We start from the raw sequence: 26903 nt of genomic DNA, 5'->3' as shown, positions 1-26903 counted from the left end.
CATGTGAGTACCCATGTACTAGACCAAATGCAGAATGAACACTGGTCGTAGACCAATCCCACACAGCCTGCAATTGCTTCAGGAACTCTATGAATATTTCCAAAGCAGATCACATGCCCAAAATGTGGGTGCTGAAGGCAATGATGAAAACTCTGTTCAAACATACAACTGTTTCTATGTTTTTTTTACATCTCTGCTCATACATGGAATTTTCCTGAATGGAAAGATTGGCCTAGATCCTGGAAGTCTTGTTAAAAGCATGCATCAATTTGCAACATTTCACAGCCTAATTTTATAAAAATATTCTGTGGCCAGATTTACAGGGTGCTTCTCTCCCGACGTACCCACCATGACATACAAAACCACCGTACTGATTGAAATTTCAACAGCCCCCCCCCACTTTCAAGCAGGTGTCAAGAGTCTGTGACTAGAGTAAGAGACTCTAGTAAATAGAAATCTGCCAATGTTGTGGCCACCTCCCTCCAAATCCTTAATGACACTCTTTCCAGCCCTGGAATATTTCTCTACATGGACCTGGGCAGATTAAATGAAGCGTCACTCCTCACCTGGATTAGGGAGGGACAAAGGATGCATGGGCTGTAGAGGTTAGCGACACAAGAGTGCTGTGGCCAATGTGTCATGGGCCTGAAAAGATCCACCCACCAGTTGTGTGCAGAGGAAATGTCAATCCTTCGTGCAATGAGATAGGCCGGCCACCTCCCTGTCACACAGGATTGAAGGGGGCTCTTTGGGAAGGCAGCACTGAGCAGGTGGATAACAATGTACATCTATATTGTGGGAGGTGGGAGAAAAATAGCTGAGGGGAAATAAAGTGGCCATGATACAAGTTTGGTATGTTTGAAAAAGAGGAGATAATGAAGAGGCAGATCATAAAATCATGGTCCAAGCATGAGCAGGCTGGCCAGAAGAACAATGGTTCTGAATTCATGCAGGAATGCAGGAGAACAGTGGCTCTGAATTCATGCTGGAATGCAGGAGAACCATTGGTCTGAATTCATGCAGGAATGCAGGAGAACAATGGGTCTGAATTCATGTAGGAATGCAGGAGAACAGTGGGTCTGAATTTATGCAGGAATGCAGGAGAACAGTGGCTCTGAATTCATGCAGGAATGCAGAACAGTGGGTCTGAATTCATGCAGGAATGCTGGAGAACAATGGGTCTGAATTCATGTAGGAATGCAGGAGAACAGTGGGTCTGAATTCATGCAGAAATGCAGGAGAACAATGGGTTTGAATTCATGTAGGAATGCAGGAGAACAGTGGCTCTGAATTCATGCAGGAATGCAGGAGAACAGTGGGTCTGAATTCATGTAGGAATGCAGGAGAACAGTGGGTCTGAATTCATGCAGGAATGCATGAGAACAATGGGTTTGAATTCATGCAGGAATGCAAGAGAACAGTGGCTCTGAATTCATGCAGGAATGCAGGAGAACCATTGGTCTGAATTCATGCATGAATGCAGGAGAACAGTGGGTCTGAATTCATGCAGAAATGCAGGAGAACAGTGGGTCTGAATTCATGCAGGAATACCATTGGTATGAATTCATGCAGGAATGCAGGAGAACAATGGGTCTGAATTCATGTAGGAATGCAGGAGAGCAGTGGGTCTGAATTCATGCAGGAATGCAGGGGAACAGTGATTCTGAATTCATGCAGGAATGCAAGAGAACAGTGGCTCTAAATTCATGCAGGAATGCAGGAGAACCATTGGTCTGAATTCATGCAGGAATGCAGGATAACAATGGGTCTGAATTCATGCAGGAATGCAGGAGAACAATGGGTCTGAATTCATGCAGGAATGCTGGGGAACAGTGTGTCTGAATTCATGTAGGAATGCAGGAGAACAGTGGGTCTGCAGGAGAACAGTGTGTCTGAATTCATGCAGGAATGCAGGGGAACAGTGGGTCTGAATTCATGCAGGAATGCAGGGGAACAGTGTGTCTGAATTGATGTAGGAATGCAGGAGAACAGTGGGTCTGAATTCATGTAGGAATGCAGGAGAACAGTGGGTCTGAATTCATGTAGGAATGCAGAGGAACAGTGGGTCTGAATTCATGCAGAAATGCAGGAGAACAATGGGTTTGAATTCATGTAGGACTGCAGGAGAACAGTGGCTCTGAATTCATGCAGGAATGCAGGAGAACAGTGGGTCTGAATTCATGTAGGAATGCAGAAGAACAGTGGGTCTGAATTCATGCAGGAATGCAGGAGAACAATGGGTTTGAATTCATGCAGGAATGCAAGAGACCAGTGGCTCTGAATTCATGCAGGAATGCAGGAGAACCATTGGTCTGAATTCATGCAGGAATGCAGGAGAACAGTGGGTCTGAATTCATGCAGAAATGCAGTAGAACAGTGGGTCTGAATTCATGCAGGAATGCCATTGGTCTGAATTCATGCAGGAATGTAGGAGAACAATGGGTCTGAGTTCATGTAGGAATGCAGGAGAACAGTGGGTCTGAATTCATGCAGGAATGCAGGGGAACAGTGGGTCTGAATTCATGCAGGAATGCAAGAGAACAGTGGCTCTGAATTCATGCAGGAATGCAGGAGAACCATTGGTCTGAATTCATGCAGGAATGCAGGAGAACAATGGGTCTGAATTCATGCAGGAATGCTGGGGAACAGTGTGTCTGAATTCATGCAGGAATGCAGGGGAACAGTGGGTCTAAATTCATGCAGGAATGCAGGGGAACAGTGTGTCTGAATTCATGCAGGATTGCAGGAGAACAGTGGGTCTGAATTCATGTAGGAATGCAGGAGGACAGTGGGTCTAAATTCATGCAGGAATGCAGGGGAACAGTGGGTCTGAATTAATGCAGGAATGCAGGGTAACAGTGTGTCTGAATTCATGCAGGATTGCAGGAGAACAGTGGGTCTGAATTCATGCAGGAATGCAGGAGAACAGTGGGTCCGAATTCATGCAGGAATGTAGGGGAACAGTGGGTCTGAATTCATGCAGGAATGCAGGGGGACAGTGGGTCTGAATTCATGTAGGAATGCAGGGGAACAGTGGGTCTCAATTCATGCAGGAATGTAGGAGAATAATGGGTCTGAATTCATGCATGAATGCAGGAGAGCAGTGGCTCTGAATTCATGCAGGAATGCAGCAGTAATGCAGGAGAACAGTGGGTCAGAATTCATGCTGAAATGCAGGAGAACAGTGGGTCTGAATTCATGCAGGAATACCATTGGTCTGAATTCATGCAGGAATGCAGGAGAACAATGGGTCTGAATTCATGTAGGAATGCAGGAGAACAGTGGGTCTGAATTCATGCAGGAATGCAGGGGAACAGTGGGTCTGAATTCATGCAGGAATGCAGGAGAACAGTGGGTCTGAATTCATGCATGAATGCAGGAGCACCATTGGTCTGAATTCATGCAGGAATGCAGGAGAACAATGGGTCTGAATTCATGCAGGAATGCAGGAAAACAGTGGGTCTGAATTCATGCAGGAATGCAGGGGAACAGTGTGTCTGAATTCATGTAGGAATGCAGGAGAACAGTGGGTCTGAATTCATGTAGGAATGCAGGAGAACAGTGGGTCTGAATTCATGTAGGTATGCAGGGGAACAGTTGGTCTGAATTCATGCAAGAATGCAGGGGAACAGTGGGTCTGAATTCATGCAGGAATGCAGGGGAATGGTGGGTCTGAATTCATGCATGAATGCAGGAGAACAGTGGGTCTCAATTCATGCAGGAATGCAGCAGTAATGCAGGAGAACAGTGGGTTTGAATTCATGCAGGAATGCAGGAGAACAGTGGGTCTGAATTCATGCAGGTATATAGGAGAACAATGGGTCTGAATTCATGCAGGAATGCAGGAGAACAGTGGCTCTGAATTAATGCAGGAATGCAGCAGTAATGCAGGAGAACAGTGGCTCTGAATTCATGCAGGAATGCAGGGGAACAGTGGGTCTGAATTCATGCAGGAATGCAGGGGAACAGTGGGTCTGAATTCATACAGGAATGCAGGGAAACAGTGGGTCTGAATTCATGCAGGAATGCAGGGGAACAGTGGGTCTGAATTCATGCAGGAATGGTGTTGCAGACGACTAATGGTGACAGGGAGGCCCAGGATCGGTATGTCAGAATTGTTGAAGGAATAGTGGAGCAGAAGGTAAATTGGGGGCCTGCAGGTCCGAAGACCTCCAGGTGTGGATTCATGATGGACTGATGGAGCAGAAGAACAAATGATGGCCGATAGCCCCGGGGCCCAACTGTGGCTGGAAATGGTAACAGCAGTTACTTAGAACCTTTTGGTAAACGGGAGCATGGAGGCAAGAGCCAAATGGACGTTTGGATTAATATAGAGGGTGAAGGAATTTGAAACTATTTCAAATTATTAGTTGAATACGAGGGAGATCACTAGTGTGTACGGCAAAAAGACTGAGGATACAAAGTGTGACCTCCACCCTAACTCTGTTACAAAGCCCTAAGTGTGGCCATGCGGTCTGTCCATCCCCCAATCATTGATGCTGCGTCTGGTAGTCTATTTTTTTTTTTTTTTTTTTATTATTTTATTTTCAGTTCATGGTATACAAATTGTTTTATACAAAATAATATATGCGAAAATCAATAGGTAAGTTTATCAGTATGAGATTTAACAGATTGAATTGTCAGCAAATATAAATATTTTAACGAAAAGTCATGCCGTTAAGCCAAAATAATAAAAAAAAAAAAAATAAAAGGAGTAAATTTCTCAATCTCTCATATAATCAATTACTAGCCCCCAGATTTCCTTGCCAAGCTTTTGTTTGGTCAAACCCTTCACAGCATATAAGTTGTATTCTAAATAAAAAATGTTAAAGAACCTTGCCCGCCATTGTTCGAATGTTGGTGCCTCTTTTTGAAGCCACATAGAGGCAATACATAATCTGGTAATAGCAGTGATTAAAAAAATTAAGTACCGCATTTTATATCGGGGATGTGTAGGCATAACTTCTGTGTCCATCCCTAGTAACATATCTATCACAGATAGTTTGATAGTTACTCCTGATATTTCCAGTAAAAACTGTTCAATATGAGAGAAAAAAGTGTCTAATTTGCTGCAGGTGTAAAAGATGTGTACAATATCGGCAGCTTCACTACCACACCGAAAACATTTTCCATCATTTGAGCTTCCCCATTTGGCAATTCTAGCAGGTGTATAGTAAAGATTGAACATTGTTTTATAATATTGTGTTTTAAGATTAGCTGACACAAAGACCTTTGTGGCCACGTTGATATATTCTTCAAGATTAGTGCCTCTTCTCCCTAGCCTAATATCCCAGAGCAAATTATGTTTGGTCAGATCATCCGTTTGGGTCTGTTGAAGAATATTATATAATGTCCCTATGCGTACCTGCTGTCTTATCCCTTCTACTAAGGGATTAAGTTGAATTATCCCTCCCCTTTTAAATAAAAAGTCCCGTAATTGCAAGTATTTGAAAAAGTCATTCCTGGGTATATCATATTTCCCGGAGAGATCGGTAAATGATGACATAGCCCCATCCAAATAGAGATCCCCAATGCAAGTTATGCCACGTTCCCTCCACTTTTTGGCAATCGTGTCCCAAAAGACAGACGGAAGTAGTAGAGACGCAGTTGTGGGTGTATAATACGATATTTTTGTGATCTTATAGCGTTTCCTTATATTTCTCCATATTTTAAATGCTGCGATTAAGGTTTTGAATTTTGTATGCTTGTAATAGTTAAATTCAAGAGATATAAAGAAACGTTTATTGGCATCAGTGCCGAGTAAAATTTGAAATATTGATGGATATTCCGCAGTATTTGCCACCTCTTCCCCTGATAATAAAATACGCATATGCTGGAGCATACAGGCGTAATAATAAAGTGTGAAATCAGGGACTGCCCATCCTCCTCTTTCTCGAGGGAGAGTCATATAACACATAGCTCTTCGGGCTTTCCCTTGTGCCCATAAAAATCTGGCGCATATTGACTGTAATTTTTGAAGTTGTGTAGAAGTGATCTCGAGCGGGACAGATCGAAAAAAATAAAGAACTTTTGGTAAAATTACCATTTTTAAGACATTACAACGACCAACTAAAGAAAGATGAAGACACTTACACCGATCTAATTGTGTTTTGGTCGCCCTCTCGATGCCAACCCAATTAGACTCAACCATTGATTTTAAGCAAGTGCGAAGCTTAATCCCCAGGTATGTTACTTCGGTCATAATTCTTGGGTCATTGGTAGTTGATTGATTTAAACACAAAATTTGTGTTTTGGCTGTATTTAGCTTGTAACCAGACGCAGTACCATAGTTATTGGCAAGTTCTTCAATTACCCGTACTGCAGCCATAGGGTTAGATGTAACGACCGCTATGTCATCGGCATAGGCGAGCACGCGGCATGATTCCAGTCCACAAACCAAGGAGTCTATTCTTGAGGAATATTCAAGCATATTTAAAAATGTGTCGATATATAGAGAAAACAATAGAGGTGAACATGGACAGCCCTGTCGAGTACCCCTAGAAATCAAGATCGGCGCCGATTCGTTCCCCGCGATGCAAATCTTTGCCGTTGGGGCTTGATACAGTACACGAATGGCCTTAATAAAATCCGGGTTTAAGCCCACCTGAGAGAGAGCGGCCCAGAGAAAGTCCCATGCCACCCGGTCAAATGCTTTCTCTGCGTCGAGAAGGATGAGTCCGAATTTGGCGTGTTTTACATTAGCCCAGTCGATCATTGTTAAAACACGGTTAATGTGGTTAGTGGTTCCGCGCCCAGGGATAAATCCGTGTTGTCTGGGAGATACCAAAGATGCTATGACCTTCGCAAGTCTGTCGGCCAGGATTTTAGCATATACTTTACCATCAACATTAACCAATGATATGGGTCGATAAGAGCCAGGAAGGGTTGGGGTTTTATCTTTTTTCCTGAAAATAATTATATTAGCTTCCCTCCAAGAGGGCGGAGGGGCACCTTTTTGTGCTTGAAGTATGGTGGCGAGCAATTCATCTTTAATTTCGGTAAAAAATATCTTGTAAAATTCTAAGGGTATTTTGTCTGGTCCTGCAGCTTTACCCGAGGCTAAGTTGTTAACCGCCCCTTCTAACTCATCAAGATTAATAGGGGTATCCATAGTAGCAGCAGTGGTGGGGTCTAGTTTTGCTATGATGTTGTCTCGTAAAAGCCGTTCCCCATTAAGTATGTCGGGGGCTTCCCCAGTATAGAGTTTAGTGTAGTAGTCATGAAATACTTCAAGGATCTCTTTTGATGTTTCCCTGATAATGCCCTGTGCGTCTATTATTGAGTCTATGCGTTGCGCCCTCTCCTTAATTCGAAGTCTCTGAGCAAGGCAGTGTCCTACCTTTTCACCGTATTCATAGCTGATTGCACGTTTAAGTTTATGTTTAATTGCTATATCCTTACTCCATTGGAGATTAATTTTGGCCTTACATCTAGCGACCTCTGTCTGCAAAGGATCAATCAATGAGCCCTGGCTTATACCCTGTGTTAAGTTTACCTCAGCGTTCACCAAGTTAGTATACAATAAGTGCATAGCTTGTCTTATCTCTTTTTGTCTATATAACCCAAAACTAAGGGTCTCGCCCCGTATCCCGGCTTTAAATGAATCCCAAACTATCCCACAAGGGGCAGAGTTATGATTAATAGTCAAGAATTGTTTTATCCACTCCCTCATATGACTTACATATTTTTCTTCCGTCAATATTTTACGATCAAAGGTGAAGGACCTGGGTTTAACATGAGATCTAGGGACAGAGATATTCAGAGTTAAAGGTCCGTGATCTGAGGTAATTCTCGGTGATATCCCAATTGATGCTTGATTTAACAGCTCGGGGGAGAGGATAAAATAATCTAATCTAACCAGCTTGCGATGTGGGTGAGAATAAAATGTGCCCCCTGGTTCTGGCCCACGTAGCGCTCCCCAGGCATCAACCATGCAGGAATGCAGGAGAACAGTGGGTCTGAATTCATGCATGAATGCAGGAGCACCATTGGTCTGAATTCATGCAGGAATGCAGGAGAACAATGGGTCTGAATTCATGCAGGAATGCAGGAAAACAGTGGGTCTGAATTCATGCAGGAATGCAGGGGAACAGTGTGTCTGAATTCATGTAGGAATGCAGGAGAACAGTGGGTCTGAATTCATGTAGGAATGCAGGAGAACAGTGGGTCTGAATTCATGTAGGTATGCAGGGGAACAGTTGGTCTGAATTCATGCAAGAATGCAGGGGAACAGTGGGTCTGAATTCATGCAGGAATGCAGGGGAATGGTGGGTCTGAATTCATGCATGAATGCAGGAGAACAGTGGGTCTCAATTCATGCAGGAATGCAGCAGTAATGCAGGAGAACAGTGGGTTTGAATTCATGCAGGAATGCAGGAGAACAGTGGGTCTGAATTCATGCAGGTATATAGGAGAACAATGGGTCTGAATTCATGCATGAATGCAGGAGAACAGTGGCTCTGAATTCATGCAGGAATGCAGCAGTAATGCAGGAGAACAGTGGCTCTGAATTCATGCAGGAATGCAGGGGAACAGTGGGTCTGAATTCATGCAGGAATGCAGGGGAACAGTGGGTCTGAATTCATACAGGAATGCAGGGGAACAGTGGGTCTGAATTCATGCAGGAATGCAGGGGAACAGTGGGTCTGAATTCATGCAGGAATGCAGGGGAACAGTGGGTCTGAATTCATACAGGAATGCAGGGGAACAGTGGGTCTGAATTCATACAGGAATGCAGGGAAACAGTGGGTCTGAATTCATGCAAGAATGCAGGGGAACAGTGGGTCTGAATTCATGCAGGAATGCAGGGGAATGGTGGGTCTGAATTCATGCATGAATGCAGGAGAACAGTGGGTCTCAATTCATGCAGGAATGCAGCAGTAATGCAGGAGAACAGTGGGTTTGAATTCATGCAGGAATGCAGGAGAACAGTGGGTCTGAATTCATGCAGGTATATAGGAGAACAATGGGTCTGAATTCATGCATGAATGCAGGAGAACAGTGGCTCTGAATTCATGCAGGAATGCAGCAGTAATGCAGGAGAACAGTGGCTCTGAATTCATGCAGGAATGCAGGGGAACAGTGGGTCTGAATTCATGCAGGAATGCAGGGGAACAGTGGGTCTGAATTCATACAGGAATGCAGGGAAACAGTGGGTCTGAATTCATGCAGGAATGCAGGGGAACAGTGGGTCTGAATTCATGCAGGAATGGTGTTGCAGAGGACTAATGGTGACAGGAAGGCCCAGGATCGGTATGTCAGAATTGTTGAAGGAATAGTGGAGCAGAAGGTAAATCGGGGGCCTGCAGGTCCGAAGCCCTCCAGGTGTGGATTCATGATGGACTGATGGAGCAGAAGAACAAATGAGGGCCGGTAGCCCCGGGGCCGAACTGTGGCTGGAAATGGTAACAGCAGTTACTTAGAACCTTTTGGTAAACGGGAGCATGGAGGCAAGAGCCAAATGGACGTCTGGATTAATATAGAGGGTGAAGGAATTTGAAACTATTTCAAATTATTAGTTGAATACGAGGGAGATCACTAGTGTGTACGGCAAAAAGACTGAGGATACAAAGTGTGACCGCCACCCTAACTCTGTTACAAACCCCTAAGTGTGGCCATGCGGTCTGTCCATCCCCCAATCATTGATGCTGCGTCTGGTAGTCTAATTGGTTCAATGTATGAAAACCAAGACCACGACACATAGTACCCCCAGGGGCACCCCGCTTGCCCCCCCTCCCCCAAATTAGGTTACCCCAAAGAAGACACAAGAAACAGTTGTAGTTGGGTAACAAATGCTGCAGGATTTATTACATAATTCCAGGATATGTAATAGGTGGGTTATCTTACGGGCGATCCAGGGGCAGGCGGCCATCTACTTCACCTGCCCCGCCTGATGAGCCGGGCAGCACGGGAACGACCCGCAAGCGCTGCCCCCCAAGTGATTCTTTTTTCGATCACGTGCCGTTGTCATTCTACTCACGCCCCCCCTCTCGGGGCGGAGCGTCGCATAGCAAACCCCCGGTTGTTCAGGCCCACAACCGCCCACAGGCCTAGCGGGGCGCCGACCGGCTTCCGGGACCTCTCTGGAGGCTCCTCGTTTCGGCTCAGGCACCACGTGGTGCCGCGCAGAGGTACCCTTTGTACCGGCCTGCTTCCAGATCGCCCTGTAACTCCGCCTGCAACGAAAAGAAAACATTAAAACGTTCAGCCAAAAACCCCACCCCACCACACCACGCCGGGTAAGCGGAAGGGGGGGAAAAGGCGAGGTGGGCGACAAAGAGGTCGCCAGTGAGGGTGGGGGAAGGCTAAATAGCCTTCCCCTCACACCTGGGCCCGGAAGTGACGCGCCTTTCGCGTCACTTCCGGCCCCAACAAGGAGGGGGGGCACAATCAGCATCCCTGCTCCCGCCCCCCCCCCCGACGTAGGGAGTGGGGAGGGGTGACCGGGGCCCCGGGGCCACTAAGGCGCCGACCGCCGATTGGCCCCCTGCGGGGGCCGCGGTCAGCGGCATAGTACCCCCAGGGGCACCCCGCTTGCCCCCCCTCCCCCAAATTAGGTTACCCCAAAGAAGACACAAGAAACAGTTGTAGTTGGGTAACAAATGCTGCAGGATTTATTACATAATTCCAGGATATGTAATAGGTGGGTTATCTTACGGGCGATCCAGGGGCAGGCGGCCATCTACTTCACCTGCCCCGCCTGATGAGCCGGGCAGCACGGGAACGACCCGCAAGCGCTGCCCCCCAAGTGATTCTTTTTTCGATCACGTGCCGTTGTCATTCTACTCACGCCCCCCCTCTCGGGGCGGAGCGTCGCATAGCAAACCCCCGGTTGTTCAGGCCCACAACCGCCCACAGGCCTAGCGGGGCGCCGACCGGCTTCCGGGACCTCTCTGGAGGCTCCTCGTTTCGGCTCAGGCACCACGTGGTGCCGCGCAGAGGTACCCTTTGTACCGGCCTGCTTCCAGATCGCCCTGTAACTCCGCCACAGCCCTGGAGGCGGCTAACCGTCGCAACCAGGGCCCCCCACCAACCTAGATCTTTACCTGCACCCGCTATTCACCAATGCTTCGCCTAAATCCAATAAAAACAGGTCCATGCCTATTTGGGAGAGGTGTACCCCATCCATGTCGAAGTACCCCTTCACATTCCCCCGAATCATTTCATGGCGAATAAAGCCCAAACCCCTTTGGGCTGTGAACTTACGCATTGCTCCATTAATGCGCCTCCTGGAGTGCTCTACCGCCTCTAATGATTTAGCTCCCCGCCAAGACCTGCGGGGGATGATCTCTGACCACACGATCTCACACTCGCCCAGACGTTTGCATATTTCCCCTAAGTCTCTTTTCATGGCTAATAACAGCAACCGTCTCCCCAAGGTAACAAGGTCGTTACCGCCCAGGTGTATCACCAACAGGTGGGGCAAGGTGGACCCGTGTGCTCTTAGTCTCTGCTCGATCTTATTCCTGAGTTCGAACCATCTCATCCCCGGCACCCCCATCCATTCCACTTTGGTCTGAGGGAAGTGTCGCATCCACTGTCGGTGCAGTGCCCATTGGGCCGCCCGGGCGACAAATGAATGGCCGATCACCCACACCACTCGTCCTAATAAAAGAAGAGACATGGTGTGCACACAAGTTATTTAATCAGAAAGGGTGATTTCCACGATACACACCGTAAATCACAAACATTTTACCAAATGCTGCCTCACGGGCGAACATATAACTTATAGCAATCAGATTCCCAACGCCCCAGTTTCTTCACCTGCGCGGCCTCTAATCCCGCCAGGTGAGCGGCGGTGGCAGCGCCAATGCGGAAGGAGTGGCTGGAATACCTTCTGTCCGACTGTGCGAGCCCCGCCCTGGCCAAACTAGCCCTGATTACCTGCTCGAACTGGTATCTAGTTACAGGGGTACCATTTGAATGCAACAGGAGATAACCCGGGCCAGGCGGTCTGTGCTCCAAAAATGCCTTTACCCATTGTACTGGGCAGAACCTGGGGTCACCTAGAGGCTGGAGAACCACCCTGATCCCCCGCCCCGCCTGATCGGTCTTGGACTTGCGTAAAAGAATGGTCAGTGACCCGGAGATAGACACATCTGAAATTCCCAGCGCATCTCCTGAACAGTCGACCTTGGACCTAGCCACTAACTCACTGACTCTAAAAGCCCCGAAAAACGCTAAGCAGAATGTGGCTGAAAACAGCGTGGCTTCGTAATGAGAGTAGGTGACTGACTCAAGGGCCCCTAGCATGCCTTTCAGGATTTCAAAATCAATGGGCGCTCGATTATCAGGGGCCCTGGGCTCCTCCCTAGCCCAACCCTTCAAGGCGGCCCGGATGGGATAGGAGTTAGTGGGATCCGCCCCGCCAGACAACCTAGTGTCGTGGCTTACGGCTGCCAAGTGACTGCCCACCCATGAACGGCTCTTCCCTTGTCCCCTCGCCCACACCAGAAATGCTCGGACCTGGGACACCATCGCAGCCCCTGAAGTACCCAGTGCTACAGAAGTTGCTCTGAATGTTGCCATGTGGGCGCTGTAACGCCTCCTGGTACCTGGGGCCAGAGCTCTTTCTCCCATCGCTTTCAGGCTCAGTCCCACTGCAGGATCCTCCATAGATGGTCCGGGAATGGGGTCATCTGCGCTCTCGCCCGCGGCCAGGCCTCCCTGAATCGGAGCCACCAAATCCTCTGCCGAGGCAAATGTCGCCTGGGGCGGGCCGGGCAGTCCGTTGTGCGCCCCCGTCCCCAAGCTAACCGTCGCATGGGGGGGGCTGGGGCTTTGTGCGGAGGGGCCGCTCTATTCCGAGCCGGTGGTTGTTCGACCGGAAAGTCTTTGCTCGTGGGGCGGCGGATTCTTTTTGACCGTGACGGGCCCGCAACCTCCCCTACATCCTTATCCGTAGCCGGACCTTCCATCGCTATCCCAGAATCTGGGGGGGTACTGGCTTTCAATAGTTCCGTCGCCCAAGCTAAACCCTTGGCCCTCGTCAGCTCCAGGAAAGCGGCAATCCGTGCTTCCTCCGAAGTGTCCGTCGCGGACTCCTCAACCTGAGTCCCTGGTGTGAAAAGGGGGGGGGATAATCCTTGGCTGTCCATCACTTAGCAGTTGTTCTCTCTTATTCCCTTCCGAGCCCCCGAGTACGAATGATCTTTTTGGCTCGCGTCTCTCAGTCGGCAATTAATAAAACCTCCAGTCACCGAAAGCGTGGAATGTACGCGAATATTAGAAGTCCCTCAGCAAGGCAACGACGACGCCCCCGCGAAACGACGCTGCGTCCGGTTCGTCGTCACAAAAGGCGAGGTGGGCGACAAAGAGGTCGCCAGTGAGGGTGGGGGAAGGCTAAATAGCCTTCCCCTCACACCTGGGCCCGGAAGTGACGCGCCTTTCGCGTCACTTCCGGCCCCAACAAGGAGGGGGGGCACAATCAGCATCCCTGCTCCCGCCCCCCCCCCCGACGTAGGGAGTGGGGAGGGGTGACCGGGGCCCCGGGGCCACTAAGGCGCCGACCGCCGATTGGCCCCCTGCGGGGGCCGCGGTCAGCGGCATAGAACGCGCTAGGCTGCCACAATCACGAGTAGGACTGGTAAATAGGGTGGTGATGACGTGAAGTGAGGCCTCCACATCACGCTCTGAGGAGGACCGTGGGCCAACCCGAGCTAAACAGGAGCAGAGCAGCCCCCACAGGCCACGGGAGGGGTCTCCAGCCCACACCACTGACACCAACAACACGTGGCCTCGCAACTGGAAGGGGGTTGGTCAGAGGAGAGGCTTGGTCTTTCCTGCGGCCCATAATAACGAACACATACGCACGCCGCCTCTGGGCCCCAGCAGAAGGCAGTCCGCCTGAAGCCGAGTGGAGTAGACGCGGCCTTCGCTGCCCCGCTCCTCATACCCTCGCCCACCGTTACTTCCCAGAGTCCTCCGGGCCATAAATCAGCGCCGAATGCTATCAGAGATGCGTGTTAATTACTCAAGTTCGATGCCTTTCCAATTGTCCAGGGTCTGTTTATCCTCTGCTTGCTTTTTTTTTTCTTCCATTTTTGCAAATTGCCATTCAAAGGACTCCCAGCAGCTGCGATAGGACACAGCCCGTCGGAAGGGAGGAAGGACTCGGTGACCCGTTCTGGGGGCGCCTCGGAGCAGGCGCGGCGCGCATTTATCTTTGTGGCGGAAGAGAAATATCATTGGAAGGATTATTCTCGGGAGAGCATCCTGCGTGCTTTACAACCTGCCGCTATTGATTCTGGAAGTGGCAGAGGCCCGGAGGCTCGCGCAACTTCACCGGCGCGGCGACGACTTGCCAAGTGTTCACAGGCGGCCGGGAAGAAAGAAGAAAGGAAAGATGAATGTAAAACATCACAGACCAATTAAGAAGTCTGCGTGTGTGGAGGGGAGGGGCGGACCTCTCAGCTCTGTGTGTGTTTATGTGTGGTGGCTGACAGGGAAGTGGGCAGGTACCGCACGCGCCTGCACTGAGAGAGGTGGGAAGGGGCACACTGAACATGCACATCCGTGCCCCAGCCGAGAGCGGTGGGGAGGGGCACCCTGAACATGCACACACGTGCCCCAGCCGAGAGCGGTGGGGAGGGGGCACCCTGAACATGCACACCTGTGCCTGCGCTGAGAGAGGTGGGAAGGGGCACCCTGAACATGCACACCTGTGCCTGCGCTGAGAGAGGTGGGAAGGGGCACCCTGAACATGCACATACGTGCCCCAGCCGAGAGAGGTGGGGAGGGGCACCCTGAACATGCACACACGTGCCCCAGCTGAGAGAGGTGGGGAGGGGCACCCTGAACATGCACCCACGTGCCTGAGCCGAGACAGATAGGGAGGCACTTTAAACATGGACACCTGTGTCTCAGTTGAGAGAGGTAGGGAGGCACGTTGAACATGCACACCTGTGCCTGAACCGAGACAGGTAGGGAGGCACTTTGAACATACACACCTGTACCTGAGCTGAGACAGGTAGGGAGTCACTTTGAACATGCACACCTGTGCCTGAGCCGAGACAGGTAGGAAGGCACTTTGAACATGCACACCTGTGCCTGAACCGAGACAGGTAGGGAGGCACTTTGAACATGCACACCTGTACCTGGGCCGAGACAGGTAGGGAGTCACTTTGAACATGCACACCTGTGCCTGAGCCGAGACAGGCAGGAAGGCACTTTGAACATACACACCCGTGCCTGAGCTGAGACAGGTAGGGAGGCACCCTGAACATGCACACATGTGCCTGAGCCAAGACAGGTAGGGAGGCACTTTGAACATGGACACCTGTGTCTCAGTTGAGAGAGGTAGGGAGGCACGTTGAACATGCACACCTGTGCCTGAGCCGAGACAGGTAGGGAGGCACTTTGAACATGGACACCTGTGTCTCAGTTGAGAGACGTAGGGCGGCACACTGAACATGCACACCTGTGCCTGAGCCGAGAAAGGTAGGAAGGCACTTTAAACATAGACACCTGTGTCTCAGTTGAAAGAGGTAGGGCGGCACGTTGAACATGCACACCTGTGCCTGAGCCGAGACAGGTAGGGAGGCACTTTGAACATGGACACCTGTGCCTGAGCCAAGACAGGTAAGCAGGCACGTTGAACATGCACACCTGTGCCTGAGCCGAGACAGGTAGGGAGGCGCTTTGAACATGCACACCTGTGCCTGAGCCAAGACAGGTCGGGAGGCACTTCGAACATGCACACCTGTGCCTGAGCTGAGACAGGTAGGGAGACACTTTGAACATGGACACCTGTGTCTCAGTTGAGCAAGGTAGGGAGGCACGTAGAAGATGCACACCTGTGTCTGAGCCGAGACAGGTAGGGAGGCGCTTTGAACATGCACACCTGTGACTGAGCCGAGACAGGTAGGGAGGCACTTTGAACATGCACACCCGTGCCTGAGCTGAGACAGGTAGGGAGCCACTTTGCACATGCACACCTGTGCCGGAGTCGAGACAGGTAGGGAGGCTCTTTGAACATGCACACCTGAGCCTGAGCTGAGAGAGGCACTTTGCACATGCACACCTGTGCCTGAGCTGGGACAGGTAGGGAGGCCATTTGCACATGCACACCTGTGCCTCAGATGAGACAGGCAGAGAGGCACTTTGAACTAGCACACCTGTGCCTCAGCTGAGACAGGTAGAGAGGCACTTTGAACATGCACACCTGTGCCTGAGCTGAGAGAGGCACTTTCCACATACACACCTGTGCCTGAGATGAGACAGGTCGGGAGGAACTTTGAACATGCACACCTGTGCCTCAGATGAGACAGGTAGGGAGGCACTTTGAACTAGCACACCTGTGCCTGAGCTGAGAGAGGCACTTTGCAAATGCACATCTGTGACTGAGATGAGACAGGTAGGGGGCACTTTGAACATGCACACCTGTGCCTCAGCTGAGAAAGGTAGAGAGGCACTTTGAACATGCACACCTGTGCCTGAGATGAGACAAAGGCAGGGGGGCACTTTGTACTTTGCACATGTACAAGAGACTTATACCATTCTAAGATTCCCTAAATGCTTCGATTGCTGGACTTTTAAACCTTAAGATAAAAACTGCTAATCCTACTTAAAAAAAACTACATGAAGGAATGAAGCAGCATTCTCTTCCTCACAGGACACCGCATCAATCTTATTCTTAAAACACCCTTTCTTAAAAGTTGACCAGTGATAACAAAAATAAGCTCATTACGTTGAAGATTTTCTAGAAGCTTGGACAGCAACGGACAGTTTTCATGGCAGGCCTTTCCTCTGAAAGCTATCCCTCTCAGAATCCAAACCATCAATCGTAGGAGTGGCAGAACTTCCCATCTCAGAAGAGGAGCTAACAGTGGAGAAGTAAGATCTGAAAGAACCCACTTTGACCTGCTACCCCATCTGACAAACAAGATGAAACCAGGGCTGTGAAGCATCAGAAACGATGAGTTCTTGGTCTGTGTCAAGCCTGCAGGCTTCGGGTGTGGAGAGGTGTGGCGCAGCGGCCAGGGCGCCTGACTCCGGAGCGCAGGGCTCGCGGTTCGATCACCGGCGGCAGCTCAGCTCAACACCATATGACTCTGGGCAATAGCTCACTTAATCTCCCCGATGGCCCCCAGCGCCTTGAGACCCTTAGGGGTGAGTAGTTTGAGCTTTACAAAGAGCAGATTTAGATTTTATTTATTTAAGTCAACATGTACTCTGCTTCTATTGTTTACAACTGTGGAGACAGCGAATGGGCAAGTGTTACACTGGGAATAAGCAATGGGTCTGAGGAGACAATCTCTCCCAAAGGTAGCGCTGGCCAGACAAGAGTTCCTATGAGGTCTGCCGCAGTAGGAGACCGGTATGTGGGATTGTCATCCCGCTTCAGGGCCCTAGGAACCAACTTTCCAGTCCTTGCCCTTTCTGCTACAGATCATTTTTATCAGGTGCATGAATCTAACTGGTGCACTGGAAACAACTTATAATTCAAACTTTCCAAACACATTTTGTTGTCAAATGATAGGCCGGGACTGGAAAGAGTGTCCTGATGACATAGGGCTTGTTAAAGGCTTACATTCACTTGTAGACAGAATTTCCTGGTGCCCACGGGTTGCCTTTGGGTCCCTTGCAAATTTAGCTTAGGATCACTTTAGGGGGCAATATCTTTAAATCAGCCAAGGGTTTAATTCACCAAGGGTGCATAGACATAACATGGATCACTGTGGTTGGGGCCATGGTGCTCCAGGTGTCTATAGACCTGTATGGATTAGTCTATGGATCTACATGAATAATTGATCTATGCGAATTAACTCAAGCCCGCATTTACTGGATCCAATAGGGAGGCACCTGCTCACTGTGGAAGGCAGGGTGCATGACAGCCGTGACAAACAGACCTGGAACTCCACACAGCCAACGACAGGTGAGGAAACGCGCTTTCGGAGGGGGCAGAAACTCCACTGGTACCTCTGCACCTGGACTGGCATGAGCGGCTCACATCCTGACTTATTCACATTCGCTCTCTCTCTTTTCTCTCTCTCTTCTCTCTCTCTCCCTCTCTCTCTCTCTCTGTCTCCCCCCTCCGTCCCTACCTCTCTCTCTCCCCCTCCGTCCCTTCCTTCCCTCTCTCTCTCTCTTCCTCTCTCCCCCCTTCCCGTCCTCTCCCCTTTCTCTCTCCAGAGCCATGAGAGAATAGGCCATGTAACAGGTTCTGTACTGCACCGACTTCTCCCAAAAAAATGCAGTAATATATTTGCAGCCAGGCTTTGTAATGTGCTAGATTTGCTGACTAAGCGCTGCATGGGGATCTGTGAAGTGATAAATCCATCGGTAAATTTAACACTTTTATTTGAACCCAGAGTTTTTAATATACCAGGTTCCCTGAACGCACACTACACTTCAAATCCAATATCTTTAATGTACGGGTTACCACAGTCAGTCTTTGTAGATAGGGTCTGTAATGCAGCAGATGCTCTGATTGAGGGCTGCATTGGGCCTGTGCACCACCATACCGTCTGCATAAAGATTAAAGTGGCCGTACACCACCATACCGTCTGCATAGTCACTGACGAGGCCTGTACACCACCTGCATAAGCACTGAAGTGTAAGTTTACTCCTGGTAAGTACTGCACGGTGTTTGTGGCCGCCTGTGGTCTGTGATGAATTGGACCGGCTGAATAACGCAAGGCTTGCACTGCACACAGACCACACTGTCTCCGACTAGAAAGGCTCGTCGGTGCAACTGGCCACTGTGTGCATTGTGTGTCTGTTGTGCTGGAAGAGGGCTGCAATCTTTTTCATGACAAACTGCAGGGGGTTCCCTCGACTTCACAATATTGCACAGATAGCCAACAAACTGTTCAGGTAAACGTAGGGTTTGGTGGTTAAGATAAAGGCACCTGTGCACAGACATTGGCAGACATACAACCCCCCATAAACAGAGACCACTGGACACACATCCATCTACAGATGCAGACCACACAGCATGACATACACAGCCTCCTATTTACACAGGCAAACAGGCAGTACAGGTACCATGCAGGCAGAGCCAGCCTCTGCTAAGATTGCGCCCTGGGCGCTGGCGGAGAGAATTCTGGGGCCCTTGCCGGTGGTAGTGAATTTAATGAGGCAGCAGGGGTCGCTTTTGTGTTCACTTTTCAGTACCTGGATGAGCAGGGACTGACCCCTGAACACAATCACCCCAGACCTCCCCAGCTCACCTAAAGCACCCATAGCTTAGCTGCCTCACGCAGATGATGGTTTTGTTGATGTGTACCAGCAGCGGTCAGAGGGTGAAGGGAGGGCAAGGAAGGGGGCTAAAATCATCACCTGCTGTATGATAATGAAGGACTAAAACCACTTCACACTGGCAAATCAGACAGAAACCATTAGGCAGGGACAAGGGCAAGACTTGAGCAAGATGAGAAGGGCGCTGTTGTTGGCATAACCTTAATGCACACAGCTCTGTGCGCCCCTCAGAAAATTGGCGCCCCAGCTCGCTCATGCATGAACACACAGAGGAGCTATAAAACACTCAGAAAACACACACACAACACCCCCCCCTCCACACTATGCCCAGGGAGCAAATACATACACATGCACATACAGTCGTAGAAATTGTATATACAAACGGATATACAATCAAACAACACACATGGAGGTGCTTGGGGATGATGGAATAGAAGAAACGACTGGGATGGATGGTAGATGCATGTCAGGAAGGTAGATGAATCTCTGACTGATACCAGGAGACCTGGCTTACCCTTTTTTCCCCTTTGGAATGTTCATATGTAAGCAACAATGCAGTGCACTCTGCATGCCCATTACATCTGTGGCCTCTCTGTAATAAGCATGCATAGGAAATTCTGCAAGCCAGTACCTGAATCTCACCAGTACTAACATATATCACAAGTAAGGTTGCCCGGTGGCCTACTGAGTGCTGAACTGTGGGGCCATGAGGATATTACTCCCTTGGTTACTGGCCAAAATAAATTCATGAGGGCACTAATCGGGTTGCTGCAATCGACTCCTCTGGTGCCCTTATTTCTGGATCTGGGATGTTTTTGTATTGAGGATCTGGCTCGATTTAGGCCTTTAGCCCTTTGGAGAAGGCTTTGGGCCATCCCAGAACTCTCTTTGTATGCCAAAGCCCTCTCGGATTTTAGGGGGGTAGGGTGCCTAAGTAAGATCAAGTGGCTCCAATATATTAAAAAAACATTGATAGATATGGGGATGGGCACACTGTGGGAGAACCCAGAAACGACTCCACTACCAACAAAAAAAAAGCTCAAGGCTGTCTATATGGACATGGTGATGACGACGAAGTGCTTTTCTTCCATTACAAGGCCAACTCTGAGCAGGGATTTCCTGTCGATTAAACATAAGATCGGGTTTGAACCATACTGGGACTTTATCTCAAAACCGATGGATAGGAAGCTCTACCATCAGTTTAGGGTGGGCTCCCTTCCAATTAGAGCTTTTTCCAGCAGATGGTTCAAGCCAATGACAGAACTGTGCCCGTCGTGTCTAGTACAGTCTAAATCAATCGCCCATATTCTATTTGTTTGCCCTGCTTATAGGTTACCCAGGATGAAATGGCTTAAACCCATCTGTGCCATTCTCGGCACAAGAGCTGCCAAAGAGGCCCTGAGGATCATACAGACATGCACACAGGAAACCATTGCTATCGGCATTGCAAAATTCCTTAGCTGGGCATGGGCGATTCGAGCGAACAATACAAGGGTCCATTGATCTGACTGTTCTAACCCGCTTTGCCCTTATTTGGTGGGATGCGAGGTAGTTTGATTTTGCAACTATTCTGAATCTGGAGGTAGGGCCGACAGAACTTATGAAATACCGAGGTAGATTTTTATCTTTTTGACTGTAACGCCTGTCTGTTTTTTTTTACATTTTTGTTTTTTAATAAACCAATGCTGTGCGGTCATATCTTAATTTACATTGTTTTAAATAATTGTCTTTTAAGTATACTAGAAACTGCTGATTTGATGGATTAACAATGTATTACAAATGTTTAATTGCGATTGCTTTAGACAATGCTATTTCCTGATTCATCCATTCTAACAAAGCATTTTTAACTTGTTAAATTTCTTAATTGATTGTAATGTCTTTTATGGTTTTCGAATCGAAATAAAGACTTAATGAACTGAACTGAACTGAGTGCCAGGCACTCAATCTTCGCCTTTTTCTTTTACAAAGCATTATTATCTGGTTTGTTTGTCTATTTGGTTCAACTAAAGGAAAAATGGACTTCAAAGGACAGAATTCAATGATTCTTTAAAAGAAAACTCTGGGCTTGAACATGCTATTTTGCTTAGCTGGTGACCCTGGTTGCACTGCAGTCTTCATGCATTAACTTTAACATAAACCTATTAAAGTTAATGCACGCAGGGTTCCCTTGTTCTGTCTCTAAAAGATTTACCACAAGTGGTAATCGAACAAACCCTAGAGGGCGGTTTCTCAGAGTTCATGGTTGTCAGTAGCGAGGTTTTGAGCACAGGGCTGAACTGATAGCTTTTTATCCTCTATACTAGAGGACACAAAAGTCAAAACTATCTTGAACAAACCATACACATCTCCTCTAGGTGTACTCTACAAAGACGTCTGCATGGAGTGGAGCACACTTTGGGGATGGAGCTACCATAATTACTTTGCTTGATTTTCAGCCTCTTCCACTCTGTTGTCGTGCTGCCTTTACTCACATACCCAATCCCTAGCTGTTCTCCTACTTCGTTTACCTCCTTCTTCTGATTGGTCCGCACTCTTTCCTGTGAGTTCCCATGCCCCCTCAATTCCATTTACCTCCTCATGTTTCTTCTTAATGCTCTCGCTCTTCCCAGTTTCAGATCTTGCCTTTTCCAAACTTTACCCATAGGTGTTCCCTCTTTCACCTGTCTCTCCTTTGCATCTCCCTCCCATCAGGACTACACTCTTACCTTTGCACCTATGTTCTCTCTCATTTGCTCTGACTCTTCCTTTCGTTCTCCCTTACATCTACTCACTGACACACAATCTGACTTACTCTTCATAACTGAATCATGGTTGGAAGATTACATGGCTAGAGTGTTGCATGAAGGCGTTCCTCTAGGCTATCAAACGATCACGCAAAATCATATAGGCAAAAGAGGAGATGGACTAGCAGTTATATTCAAGCAAACAATACATCTCACTAAAACTGACGATGTTTCCATACCAGACTGAGGCCCTTTTCACCAGATACAACCATACACTAACTTCCTCCTGTAACTTCCTTCTCCTTTACAGACCTCCACCTAGCAATGTAACATTCCCAGATACATTTCTAGATGCAGTTTCCAACCTGATAACACTACACTCCAACCTATGCATTCTGGGTGACCTCAATATTTGATTTGACAAACCCAATATGCGCCATCCAAAAGCCATCATCACTTGTCTTGACACACTGAACATACATCAGATCATACACAAACCCACACACATGTCCTTGATGTCATTTTTGCAAATCCAGAACTAGTTACCTTTCAAATGATTACTCTAGTCACATGATCTGACCACCATTTGCTAGCTTTCCAACATAAACAGCACAAAGCAACACACCTTAAACCACCTTATATGCATCCACCTATCGACTATGGAACAAACTTAATTTTGAATACTTAGAAACACAACTAACATCCAACACAGATCTAGATACAATAAATTCTGTTAAAAAACTATGATTGGCTGCAGGAAGCTTTTGATATCTTAATACCACTCAGAACAACAAAACAGGACAAAAGAAAACAGGCACCTTGGAGAAATACAGAACTAAAAGGGATAAAACAGCAAATTAAAAAGCTGCAACGCACCTGGATCAAAACAAAGAGTAATCAAGACAAGCTTCATCAACAGAAACTTAGCAAATTATACAAGTCAGCTATCAAAAAACCAAAAACAAGGTACTATTCGGACAGAATTCAAATTGCTAAATGTGCAAATAGAGAATTTTACAAAATTCTCACAGTATTTCATAAACCTAAATGCATAGAAAGAACTCATCCCATTACTAAAGAATTCACAGACAAACTGGCAAATCATTACACAATGCAGGCATGTTGGACTCTTATTTAAAACAAATCAAAACCACCAGCAACAATTCATTTCCCAAAATTCCTTCCAAGAGTAGGCTAATCCAGCCTCTCCATTCCTTCAAACAAATATCACAAAGGGAATTTATGGATCTGGTCAAAGCAAGCAGGACTGCTGGTAACCCTTCTGACCCTTGTCCATCACAAATCTTCAAGAACATTATTCTAACTATCTCTGCTGCCTCACCAGTAAGAAGAATAATCAATAATTCCTTAACTACCGGAATCTTTCCAGAAGACCTAAAACCCGACAACCACAGACCAATTAGGAATGGACTTTTCCTGGGTAGACTGATAGAAAGAGCAGCACTTGCCCAGATGTCACAATTCATTGACAATAACTCCATACTTTCGGACTACCAAACATGACTCCATCCAGGAAGAGGCACAGAATCTGCCCTCATCGCTATCTGGGATGCCCTTAATAACACAGTAGACCACAACAGGGTTGCTGCACAACTTCTCTTGGACCTCTCAGCTGCCTTCGACACAGTTGACCATGAAACTCTAATCCATAGACTAGACGAAGCCAGAGGGGGCTGCTCTCAACTGAATCACATCCTACCTTCAAAATAGAACAAATGTCATACATTCTTCATCTTTATCATACAAATCCTACTTCACAAAACCAGGGGTCCCTCAAAGCTCTACATGAAGTTATTACCAGCAATCATCAATGCATTTCAGCTCACATGCTATAGCTATGCAGATAATGCAAAAATACTCATTGAACTGGAAATCCCCAAAGACATTGGAAACTCACAAATCTTCAGTTGCCTCAGAGCTGTTGATCAGTGGATGACATGGAGCCATCTCAAATTGAATACTTCTAAAGCGGAAATACTCACATATGGTGACTGGAAAATTATGACGCACTTTGTCCTGGCCTGATGATCTGGGTCCACCTCCGAAAAAATCTAAGGAAGTAAGAAACCTTGGAATTACAATGGACTCCAAGTTATCAGTGAATGCCCATGTGGACAAATTAGCAAAATCAAGCTTCATGAAAACTCTGCAAGGTGTCTTCCCCCACCTGGGATTTCCACACAAGGTCCAAGCCACTATCTCTCATTATCCCCAAACATAAGAACCAGAGATAACTATTTTCAGAAGACTACTCAAGAGTTGGCTCTTTCCTACATAACCAGCATACTCAAACACAAATGTAGAGCACATCCCTGCGTACATAAACATTTAATTTGATGATATGTATTTATCTAGATGTGTATTTCTTGATATAAATAGGTATAATATTATGTACTTATGTAGCTATATAATTATTACTTTAATCATTCTGTAAAAAAAATGTTCCTCTCTCCAATACACTACCTTATATTTCACCATAAACCTCTCTCAATATATCCTCTACCTCCACTCTCTGACTCATCCCAAACATCATTGTACTACTATGATCTCCAAAATAACCCTTTCTAGATTCTTCCCTCCTCTATCCCTCCTTGGATGATCCAAACCTCCTTTTAATACTATGATCTCCCAAGCAACTCTTCTAAATTCTTCACTCACCTAACCTTCCTTTGACTCAACCCAAAACTCATGTAACTACTATGATCTCCCTAATCCATTTCTAGAGATTCTTCCCTCCTCCATCTCCCCATATACTCATCCCAAACCTCATCTGACTACTATGATCTTTCAATAAACACTTTCTAGACCCTTCCCTCTTCTGACCCCCCCCCATTCTCCATTTCAATGCAACTAACAGATTCACATGTCCACTGCTCAAAGTACCTCAAATTTCACTATACTAATACAAACACTAATCCTTTTTCAGTTCCGGTGTATCATGCTACTTACAGAAAAGCACTTCGACGCCTAGTCAGGGGTAGTAAGCGCTATATAAACACAATTACAATACAATACAATTATATGACACCCTCAACATCTGTGCCCACTTTCTCTTTCTCTGTCTCTCTTTCTACTCCCTCTTTCTAATGTCTCTCCCTTGCCCTTTATTCTTTGCATTCCCCAACCTCTAGTTCTCATCTTCAGTGGTAGCAAGCGTTGGCTTTGGACAATCTTCTCCATCCCATTTCTCTTCTCACGTCCCCTGTCCCTCTTGTGTTTACTTTCTGTCTGTACTTCTATCACACTCCTTCTCAAATTTTACCCTTCACCTCTCATCCTTACATAACCACTGTCTCACTCTGTGCTAGCTGTCTGTCCTTGCCCTATGATCTTCTCAATCACTCCTAGTCATGTGTCTCTCTCCCATTCTCACCAGCCTCTCTCTTCCTCTCCTCCCCTCTCTCTCCCACCTCTGCATTCTGATCTTCCGTTACTTCTACTTATGGCTCTCCCTTGTCCCTGTGAACTACAATCCCACAACATTTATCTTTTCTTCTGACTTCTTCTCAGTGTTGGCTTTCTTGTTCAGCTCATGACCTTCCTGTTCCCTCCCTCCCTCACACTCCTAACCTATTTTCTAGGCTTGATATTTTCTCTCACTGCTCATGTCTCTCTGTTTCCTTAACCCACTCCCCCTTTATCTTCTGCCCTTTTGTTTCTGATCTTCTAGCTCAATACGGCTCGTGTCTCTGCCTTGCACTCTTTCCCTTTTATTCCCCTTTCCCTCCTCTCTGATCTTCCAGAGATGGCAGACACAGGCCCTGGAGCTTTCTCGCCCCTCTCAGTTCTCCTCTGGACGCCTCGTGTTCAGAGACACGCTCGTGTTATTGATGCAGGCTTGTGTTGTTGGTCAAATGGCTGATGAGTTTATTAAGTAAGACGGGCCTGACAGTCATCCCTCTAGGCGTTCTACACCAGCACGATTCACATGGGAGCTCTGCATCATCCTGAGCATTCAGAACTACTACACACTGACGAGGTCCCGAGCCAGCAGGACAACTAGTTACAGCACACCGCCCTCGCCTGCGATCGCTATAGAGTCTCCACAGGGGTGGCTCCTCCCTTGGAACGGAGGAGCGTCGCCCCACTTAAATTACCCACAAAGTAAAAATAAAATGGTAGTTCATTACCATTTTATTTTTCATCCTCCCATCCTGACCCAAGCATCATGATGGGGGCGGGGTAGCTGTTGAATGACAGCAGCAGGGAGGCGGGTGGGCTGTTTGTGCACATTTCAAAGTGCGACGGCCAGCCAGATATGGGCACTGTGACCCAGGTGTCTTAAGAAAGCTGGGTTCCAGTAAGTGCAGGTCTCCAGGGTGCTGGGGAGTGCCAAGTGAGGCCGATCCCAACACTCAGGGCGCCGCTCTCACAGCATTGGAGCAGCGGCAGGATTGGTGCCCGCACTGCAGCATCCAGTTTCTTTGAAGAAGTCCGGAGCGGAGGATGTCGGTGTCGGTTCAGGTAACTTTTGCTTTTATTATTAATATTTGCGTGCGTACATGCGTGCGTGCGCCTATCCCCTCTCAACCTAACATGAGACACCAGCAGTAGCGGCTCTTCGGCTAAGGCAGAGAAGCGACGCCCCACTGCTCTGCGAGCAGTAGTTAAAGCACAACTAAAATGATAATACCCAGCATTATTATCATTTTAGTTTTCTGGTTCCTAGTGCGGGGCGGGGCTGGACTGCCAGAGCAGGGGCCAGGAGGAGGAGTGGTTGCTCCACTCTAAAGTGCACAGGTCAAACAGTCATGCACACTGTGCATTTTCTGCACCCAGAACATGCCCAGGTCCCCATTCCCTGTCTGAGCGCCGAACCACAGTGCTCAGACCAATCATAACGCTGCATGGCAGCATTGTGATCGGCTAGGGGAGTAAGGAGCCTGGGAGCGTCCTGGTTCCTGCTTCCGAGGAGTGAGAAGCGGCAGCGAACGAACTGAGAGGCGGCACCTGCCGGGT

General features: G+C 47.9%; 1 protein-coding gene across 1 annotated transcript in view; it reads right to left on the bottom strand.

Moving 5' to 3' along the window:
• Positions 1-26903, bottom strand: part of SHANK3 (SH3 and multiple ankyrin repeat domains 3) — a 2151740-nt gene that overhangs the window by 1922346 nt on the left and 202491 nt on the right. Inside the window, exon 2 of the mRNA XM_085653773.1 lies at positions 23927-23995. The gene's annotated coding sequence lies outside the window, so the exon portion shown is untranslated. The remainder of the gene's footprint in view (positions 1-23926; positions 23996-26903) is intronic.

This window comes from Triturus cristatus, chromosome 4_1, assembly GCF_964204655.1.
Source record: "Triturus cristatus chromosome 4_1, aTriCri1.1, whole genome shotgun sequence".
NCBI lineage: Eukaryota > Metazoa > Chordata > Amphibia > Caudata > Salamandridae > Triturus > Triturus cristatus.
Note: the sequence above shows the minus strand (reverse complement) of the source record. Positions and strands in the feature narration are given on the sequence as shown.